Source organism: Pteropus vampyrus, unplaced genomic scaffold (genome assembly GCF_000151845.1).
Source record: "Pteropus vampyrus isolate Shadow unplaced genomic scaffold, Pvam_2.0 Scaffold9, whole genome shotgun sequence".
Lineage (NCBI taxonomy): Eukaryota > Metazoa > Chordata > Mammalia > Chiroptera > Pteropodidae > Pteropus > Pteropus vampyrus.
Genome location: NW_011888790.1, coordinates 9,466,313 through 9,473,987, shown reverse-complemented (window position 1 = coordinate 9,473,987; position 7,675 = coordinate 9,466,313). Strand labels below are relative to the sequence as shown.

At 35.7% G+C, this 7,675-nt stretch overlaps 1 long non-coding RNA gene across 2 annotated transcripts in view; it reads right to left on the bottom strand.

Annotated features, from left to right (window-relative positions):
- Nucleotides 1-5,765: 5,765 nt before the first annotated feature.
- The window catches only part of LOC111729867, a 62,451-nt gene continuing 60,541 nt past the window's right edge, over nucleotides 5,766-7,675 (bottom strand). For both annotated transcript variants that reach the window (XR_002776432.1, XR_002776433.1), the window contains 2 exons: nucleotides 6,610-6,755; nucleotides 5,766-6,468 (listed from right to left, as the gene is read on the bottom strand). This is a non-coding gene — a long non-coding RNA (uncharacterized LOC111729867). The remainder of the gene's footprint in view (nucleotides 6,469-6,609; nucleotides 6,756-7,675) is intronic.

Sequence of the window (7,675 nt, the reverse complement as noted above, 5' to 3'; positions counted from 1 at the left end):
CCGCTGTTATTTTTTTCTTTTCTTTTCTTTTCTCTTTTCTTCTCTTCTCTTTTCTTTCCTTTTCTCTCTCCTCTTCTCTCCACTTCTTTCTTTTTTAACAGTGTAACAGCTATTTGAACTATACAGTTGTTAAAAAGAAGTTAACTTCAACTCTTAACTGCTTTCCTGATGGTTATATTGAAAAACTTCTACACCTCACTGCCATCTGGCGTCGCTAACCTCTGAAATCATTTTTAGGCAATCTGTGCTAAAGTGTGTGTGTGTGTGTGTGTGTGTGTGTGTGTGTGTGTGTGTGTGTGTGTGTGTAAAGACATTTTTTAGGGAATTTTTTCTTGAAATTACTTTCAGTAACTCAAAAAAGTTTAAGTTGTATCTGCTGTCCTTATTCTACTAAATTCCACACACATATGGTTTGTGTTTTTGAAAAGCAAAACCTCTCCTAGCTCCATTTACTTATCTTGGTGAATCTGAGAGACTCCAGGAAGTAATTCCCAGAGTAATATCATTTTTGTGCTAGTAATTCCTTCTATTCATCTTTGAGGTTACGGCACTGAAGGCAACTGTTAAAACACAAGGTAATCTAGAAGTAGTATCACATTAAGCCCTGAGACCTTAAATTAGTTCATTAAGGGGGCACATGGCCAAGGAAATGGGAAGCAGCACAATTCAGCACTGATGGAAAAAAGGGCAAGAAAATGAGTATTGCCAGATGGTCTCAGTGAAAGCCCTGGGCATAATGTAAAAATGTGTAGAAAAACATATATACAGTATTGGAATCTTGACAATAATCTACACTGTATTAATAGTTTGCAATAGATTATATAACACTTATGAACTTAATATTTTTTTGCAAGTAGATAAGTTTTTAAAGATCACCAAATTTCCTTACTTACAGACTCAAAACTAAATCTATTGAATTCATAGAAAAATGAAATACTCAGGTTGTAATAAATCCTTTCCATTTCAGAAGTTGCCCCCAAATTGCAACAGAATATGTCATCAATTTTACCAAATTTGGAGAGACAATAGTTTTTCTGGGGGTGGGAATGAGGAAAACATCATGAATTATCAAGATGAGTTCCTACCTCAAAGGATATGCACATCATATCCGAGGAATCAAATATTTAACAAAGGACAAAATTACTCAGATTTAGATGTGGGTTCCTTGAGGGCTTTTTCATATAAGTATATAGAGACACTGCTTGACTAAATTTTAAGTGGTTAAGAAGAGTTGCTGTATTCTCTGTGTCTGGTCAAGAATAGTGATTTCTCCGAGTAAGCCCAAATAAGAACATTACAAGTGGATTTTTAGTAGGAAAGATCTCTGAATATTTGAAGGCATCTGTGGATACATGCGGCATTTCGGAGGTAAAGTTTTTTTAAATTCTTTCTAAGTAGTTCTTCCATAATGTAGAAATACTTTTTACAGTGACAACCTTACTATCATTCCTTTTCTCAAATTATGTTGAAAATAATTTATTCAACGAATATTTTTTTAAGTGTCTGTGATGTGCCAGACACTGTTCTAGGTGCTGGATATGAAGAAAACAACAACAACAACAAATACATACATACACATATTTATATACATGGAATGTAATATTTGAATCAAGGATGTTTTGAGGTATGATTGGCAATTTTTGAAAAGTCAATTCTATTTATATATCAGAAAGATAAGGCAAAGGAAAAACAAAGTTATTAAACTAAATGAAAATTTAAAAGTAAAAATTTTACAAAGATTTTTACACTTTTTTTTTTAATAAAGCTACTGAACTGCCTTATATTCTATGAAAATCAAGAAAAATAATAATATAACAGTGTCCTGAATTCTGGCTGGTGGAAAATACCAACTATGAAGCAGGAGCCATGTCTTCCCAGGCTGCTCTGCAAGAGACACCTGTCTTGAGGTGTCAATAAGATTAACATCCAAATAGCAAATTGGCCCAGAAACATGAGGTGTTGGCCCAGGAAGTAAGTGCAAAAGCCTTCTCCAGGGAAAATGTCTGTCTCCAAAGCATGCCAGGTCATGATAATAATACACTTTGCTTAATTGGGAAGTTAATTTTTTATTAAAATTTTTTTTTTTATATCATGGGCTGAAACCTCTTATATTAACTATTCAGATCATTCTGAGGCACTTGGCCAACTTAAGTGAAATGTAGATAAAATTATGTACCAACCCACCTGGTTATCTGCAGAGTCCCTCCAAAAATGGTGAAATGGAGGGAAAGAAGAAATTTAAGCAGAGGGATGAAAGAAGCAAAGACAAATGTGGCTTAATTTACACGTTTAACTGGGGCTAGCTCATAGAGGACCTTCTAGGTCATGGTTAGGAGTTTGTGTATTTCCCTAAATGCAATGAAAGGTAATGGAATATTTTAAATGGGGATATTTTGAGGTATGATTGACAGTTTTTGAAAAGTCAATTCAATTGGTCTTTTATGTGAAAAATGGATTAGAGATGGGTAAGGCTAGAAACAGAGAGAAAATTTTCAGTAATTAACAAGGCGGCTATATGAATATTTGAGTAAGGAGTGCTGGTTCCTTGGACTTGGGAGGTAAGAGAAGAAGTAACGTGAAGTATCCAGATTTGGGGTATATTTTGAAAGCAGATCTGATATGACTTAATCATGAAGAATACGAGAAAAAGAGAGGAATCAAGAATGATTCCTGTGTTTTGATTTATGGAATGGGGTAGAGATGGAAAAGACTGGATGAGCAGATTAGAAGGGGAGTCCAGAGTTCTTTAAGTGTTTGGGGAGCCATTGAAGTTTTATTTGGTTTTTGAGCATGATAAGTTATACTTCAGGAAGACAGTAGGTATCTGTGAACTTGTAAGTGTAAGAATTAGAAATGTGGGTTCTTAGTTATAACATTAGTCAGCCATAAGACAGCAAAAGTTACTTAATCTCTCTTTGAATTACTAACATTCACGATCATTATTAAAGCTTCTTAAGTAACTAAGATAAACTAAAGTAGGAGCTGTGAGTACCAATCTGAATGAGACATATTCCTTAAGAGAGGAGCTTGCACTGTATCTGGAATCATAGCAAGAGCACATGTAACTATAACAGTGAGTTTTAATATTCACAGTTGTGTTTCTGGTGCAAGACCAAAGTGCTATGGGAGTTCCCAAACTGAGAAGATCTTATCTGTCTGGAGTGGTTATGGTGGACTGGAGGAAGGTATTTGATGAAGTTCTTAGGCTTTAAAGGATTGGTAAGAGAAGAGGAACTTGGTCATTATTGAAAAGTCGCCCCAAAGTCCCTCTGCATGCTAATTAGATATGGTCTTTATGATCATCACCGTTTCTGCATATATTTTAATTTTCCCATCTTCTTTCCACAGACTGACAACTTTGTTTTTCATTTTTTTTAAGGTCTTTAGTTACCATTAGGGGGAGATATTATTAAGCAAATTATTAACAGATGACACACTCTCATGCAATCGGATGTTGAGCCACTTTGTGGGTAGAGGAAATACTCTGAATAAGGCCACAGAGCATGAAGAGAAATTGAGAGCATCAGATGTGGAAACTGCTTAAGGTAAAGCAAACTTCTCTTCCTCAGTGACTCAACGGTTTGCATTTTAAGAGGCTTGAAGCTTTGCCTTCAAAGATACTAAATTATTCCTCGCTAGTCCAGGGTCTAGCACAGTAAAGAAGAGGTAGTCAAGAAGGATCACTGTTTCTTTGGGTTGGCAAATCCTGTATTCGCCGCTGTTGTTTTTGTTTAATCATGCCACTGAAGCTGAGACAACTTGATGGAAGCAAAAACCAGAGATGGAGTGGAGTAAAAGCAGTCAATCTTTGGCTTTTCTTGTATTGAAAACAGGTGTTGAGGAGTTTTCTTCATTTTTCGACCCTTCAAATTGTTAACCCTTTTGATGGCAACAGATTCCTCAGGGCATAGTCAAAAGCTAGCAGATGTCAACTTCTCTTTTGACCTATAAGAAGAAGCAAGAATGAAAAATGCAGAGGGCACATTCTAGGCAGAGGAGCTACTATCAACAAGGCAAAGAGGTGCCTATGAGCCATGTGCCATGTCGCCCAGTGGAAGATGGTGTTTTTAATAGAACTATTCCTACCTACTCTAGACAGAAGGCTGCATATTGTTGTTTATTATCCAACTCCATTTTCCATTTATCATATCCACTTCTTTTTCCCCAGAAAGCCTTTATTTTCTGCTTAAATAGGAATCATAGATGAATGGGCTGAAAATGGAAGTGCTCACCTGCAGAAAAACATATAAGAAATACATACTGTATCTTCATGTTATGTTGCTTGGTCATAATGTCTCTGCTTTTGTAAGTGATCCTGTGCTCTTTTTCCTTTTTCTTTCTATTCCTCAGGTTAGCACAGTAAAATAAGCATAATTCATTTTTCCTTTATTATCAGAGAAGTACATCTTTAAAATTCTTAAAATATTTATAAGCGTGAAGATTCCTTGTTCAATAGGGGAAAATTAGAAATACAGAACACCATATATCACGAACTCACAGACCAGTGTGTCTGTGTGTGACATGCAATGATAACTGTATAATATTGGATAGGAATTATGTTTTCCTCATGTGCTGCAATAAACATACAGTGTAACAAAACTATATTACAGATTCATTACAATTACACAATGGTTTTTCACTTAGCACAATAAAATAAAAATAGGACAATGCTTTTTTAAAAAACAAAAGAAATACAGATAGAGAAAGATAGAATCACTTATAATCTCACTTCTCAAAATAACTACTCTAAATATATTGTAAATAAATTTCCTGTTCTTTCCAACATGTGCATACACATAGAAGCCGTAAATTACACATGTTCATCTATAAACTGCTTTTCTCTCTTAACAATCTATCAGTTAATGTTTTCTAAGTGTGATTGTATAATTTCAAAACAAAGTTATGTAAATTTTGAGCTTTTCTCAAAAAGTTCCCAAATATTTCTGAGAGTTTCCTGGGTGGTGGGGGTGGGGGTCTTATATGAACTCTAAAAATAATCTTCTTGGCTATTTTTCTCTCTCCAAAGCATGAAGCTCTTTTCTCCTTGATTACTTTCTCTTTTGCAATTAAGAGCAAAGGTGTGGCTATGTTCTCCTACTCTCCCCCTTCCCAGTGACAGCATCTTTGCTGCTGCTGGTGGCAACTAATGTCTGAGAGAAAGTTCTTAATGCTTGAGGCCCGAGATACAGATATCTGCACCAAGTGTGCCCTGTCCTACTCTTATGAATGTGATTAAAACTAACAGAGATGTTGAATTTTGTTCTCAATGTAGCTGATATTTTGTTCTTTATTCTATCTTTTAATTAAAGCCCCCCTTCCCCGTAGAACGCATGCATTCACCTGCTCATTCATTCAATAAGCACATGGGCTGGGAAATCAAAATAGATATGATCCCTGAGTTCAGTCAGCCGTAAGACAGCAAAAGTTACTTAATCTCTCTTTGAATTACTAACATTCACGATCATTATTAAAGCTTCTTAAGTAACTAAGAAACTAAAGTAGGAGCTGTGAGTACCAATCTGAATGAGACATATTCCTTAAGAGAGGAGCTTGCACTGTATCTGGAATCATAGCAAGAGCACATGTAACTATAACAGTGAGTTTTAATATTCACAGTTGTGTTTCTGGTGCAAGACCAAAGTGCTATGGGAGTTCCCAAACTGAGAAGATCTTATCTGTCTGGAGTGGTTATGGTGGACTGGAGGAAGGTATTTGATGAAGTTCTTAGGCTTTAAAAGATTGGTAAGAGAAGAGGAACTTGGTCATTATTGAAAAGTCGCCCCAAAGTCCCTCTGCATGCTAATTAGATATGGTCTTTATGATCATCACCGTTTCTGCATATATTTTAATTTTCCCATCTTCTTTCCACAGACTGACAACTTTGTTTTTCATTTTTTTTAAGGTCTTTAGTTACCATTAGGGGGAGATATTATTAAGCAAATTATTAACAGATGACACACTCTCATGCAATCGGATGTTGAGCCACTTTGTGGGTAGAGGAAATACTCTGAATAAGGCCACAGAGCATGAAGAGAAATTGAGAGCATCAGATGTGGAAACTGCTTAAGGTAAAGCAAACTTCTCTTCCTCAGTGACTCAACGGTTTGCATTTTAAGAGGCTTGAAGCTTTGCCTTCAAAGATACTAAATTATTCCTCGCTAGTCCAGGGTCTAGCACAGTAAAGAAGAGGTACTCAAGAAGGATCACTGTTTCTTTGGGTTGGCAAATCCTGTATTCGCCGCTGTTGTTTTTGTTTAATCATGCCACTGAAGCTGAGACAACTTGATGGAAGCAAAAACCAGAGATGGAGTGGAGTAAAAGCAGTCAATCTTTGGCTTTTCTTGTATTGAAAACAGCTGTTGAGGAGTTTTCTTCATTTTTCGACCCTTCAAATTGTTAACCCTTTTGATGGCAACAGATTCCTCAGGGCATAGTCAAAAGCTAGCAGATGTCAACTTCTCTTTTGACCTATAAGAAGAAGCAAGAATGAAAAATGCAGAGGGCACATTCTAGGCAGAGGAGCTACTATCAACAAGGCAAAGAGGTGCCTATGAGCCATGTGCCATGTCGCCCAGTGGAAGATGGTGTTTTTAATAGAACTATTCCTACCTACTCTAGACAGAAGGCTGCATATTGTTGTTTATTATCCAACTCCATTTTCCATTTATCATATCCACCTCTTTTTCCCCAGAAAGCCTTTATTTTCTGCTTAAATAGGAATCATAGATGAATGGGCTGAAAATGGAAGTGCTCACCTGCAGAAAAACATATAAGAAATACATACTGTATCTTCATGTTATGTTGCTTGGTCATAATGTCTCTGCTTTTGTAAGTGATCCTGTCCTCTTTTTCCTTTTTCTTTCTATTCCTCAGGTTAGCACAGTAAAATAAGCATAATTCATTTTTCCTTTATTATCAGAGAAGTACATCTTTAAAATTCTTAAAATATTTATAAGCGTAAAGATTCCTTGTTCAATAGGGGAAAATTAGAAATACAGAACACCATATATCACGAACTCACAGACCAGTGTGTCTGTGTGTGACATGCAATGATAACTGTATAATATTGGATAGGAATTATGTTTTCCTCATGTGCTGCAATAAACATACAGTGTAACAAAACTATATTACAGATTCATTACAATTACACAATGGTTTTTCACTTAGCACAATAAAATAAAAATAGGACAATGCTTTTTTAAAAAAAACAAAAGAAATACAGATAGAGAAAGATAGAATCACTTATAATCTCACTTCTCAAAATAACTACTCTAAATATATTGTAAATAAATTTCCTGTCCTTTCCAACATGTGCATACACATAGAAGCCGTAAATTACACATGTTCATCTATAAACTGCTTTTCTGTCTTAACAATCTATCAGTTAATGTTTTCTAAGTGTGATTGTATAATTTCAAAACAAAGTTATGTAAATTTTGAGCTTTTCTCAAAAAGTTCCCAAATATTTCTGAGAGTTTCCTGGGTGGTGGAGGTGGGGGTCTTATATGAACTCTAAAAATAATCTTCTTGGCTATTTTTCTCTCTCCAAAGCATGAAGCTCTTTTCTCCTTGATTACTTTCTCTTTTGCAATTAAGAGCAAAGGTGTGGCTATGTTCTCCTACTCTCCCCCTTCCCAGTGACAGCATCTTTGCTGCTGCTGGTGGCAACTAATGT